Raw genomic sequence first — 2,034 nt, 5'->3', positions numbered from 1 at the left:
AAATTTTTTTGGTGCTAAGATATGGTATTTCAAGACCAAAAAGTTCTTCATTATCATCCCGAAGTCGAAATATATCTTTCCTCACATCTAATGAACAGACTTCCATTGGAATGGTCAATGGATGTGTTTTGTCCATATAAAATCTTTTTAAAATTTTTCCTGTATAAGTTGATTGAATGAACAAATATCTCGTCTACTAAATGCTCAATTTGCAAGCCAAAGCAAAAATTTGTTTTTCCAAGATCTTTCATCTCAAATTCTTTCTTAAGATATTCTATTGCCTTTGAAAGTCCTTCAGGAGTTCCAATTATATTTAAGTTGTCAATATATACAGTTATAATAGCAAATTCTTACTGTGATTTCTTTATAAAACACATGGACATATTGGATTGTTTTAATATCTTTCTTTCAACAAATATCTAATCCGGCGATTGTACCACATTCGTCTTTATTGTTTCAATCCATATAGCAATCTCTGTAACTTTATTGAATACAATTTTTGGGAATTTGATATACATATTTCAAGTATCTTAAATTCTTTTGAGATTCTCGTACAAATATCATTATCAAGAAATCCATATAAATATGTCAGGACTATATCCATAAGATGCATGTTCAGACTTTCATACACAGTCAGGCATATTAAATATTGTAATGTAATTGCATCCACCATCGAAGAATACATTTTCTCATAATCAATACCAGGTCATTCTGAAAAACCTTGCGCAACTGGTTTTTCTTTATATCTTATGACCACATTATTTTCATTTTTTTTCTTACAAATGTTCATTTGTATCCCACATGTTTGACACCTTCTAGTGTTCGGACTATTGGTCCAAAAATCTAACGTTTTGAAAATAAGTTTAATTTTGTCTCGATTGTTTCTTTCCACTGAAGCTAATTTTTTCTATGTCAACATTCTTCAACAGATTTTGGTTCAAAATCCTCATTTTCGTATATAATATCAAGAGCAACATTATATGCAAAAATGTTGTCAATAACTACATGAGTTCCGTTCCATCTTTTTTCTGTCATGACATAGTTTATTGAAATCTCATTATTATCTTTAGGTATTTTATTGAAATCTCATTATTATCTTTAGGTATTTCACCTTCCTCACTAGTCACGTCAAGGATTTCTTTATGGGTATTTACATTATCAACCAAGTCTTCTTGACTATTAATTATTTTTCTTTTCTGAGGATTTTTATCTTTAGAATGCACTGATCTACAACGCTTCTAGCGTGTTCCAGACTCATTAGTGACAACTCGTTGTGTTGAGATATCAATCTTCGATGGAACATTTGCAGTTGGCATATGTGATTTAGTTACTTTCTTTGTATCTATAAATGCATCTGGTAACTGATTTGTTATATTTTGCAAATAAATTATCTTCTAAATTTCAAATTTACATTGATCTGTACGAGGATCTAAATGAGATAATAAAGAAGCATTCCATGTAATTTCTTTTTCCAACTTCTTAATTCCTCCCCTTAATGTTGGAAAATTTGTCTCACTAAAATGAAAATAAGCAAATCATACAGTAAATACATCACCCGTCAAAGGTTCAAGATATTTGATAATTGATGAGGAATCATATCCAATACATATTCTTAACCTCTTTTGAGGACCCATCTTAGTATGTTGTGGTGGAGGAACATATACTGCACATCCAAAAATTCTCAGATGGGAAATATCTGGCCCATGGCCATAAGCTAATTGTAATTGTGAGTACTTAAGATAAGCTACTAGCCTAATGCATACAAGTGACACTGCATACAAAATAGCATGTCCCCATATAGATGTAGGAAACTTAGCTCTCATAATCAATGGTCTAGCAATTAACTACGAACATTTTATGAATGATTATGCTAAACCATTTTGTGTATGAACATGAGCTACAGGATGTTCAACACTTATCCCAATTGACATACAATAATTATCAAAAGTTTGAGATATAAATTCACCAGCATTATCAAGACGAATAGTCTTAATTATATAATCAGGCTCTTAATTTAATTTTTTGAGCAAGTAA

This window comes from Benincasa hispida, chromosome 1 (assembly GCF_027475165.1).
Source record: "Benincasa hispida cultivar pf3 chromosome 1, pf3_genome.v1.1, whole genome shotgun sequence".
Taxonomy (NCBI): Eukaryota; Viridiplantae; Streptophyta; class Magnoliopsida; order Cucurbitales; family Cucurbitaceae; genus Benincasa; species Benincasa hispida.
This window is presented reverse-complemented; position numbering follows the sequence as displayed.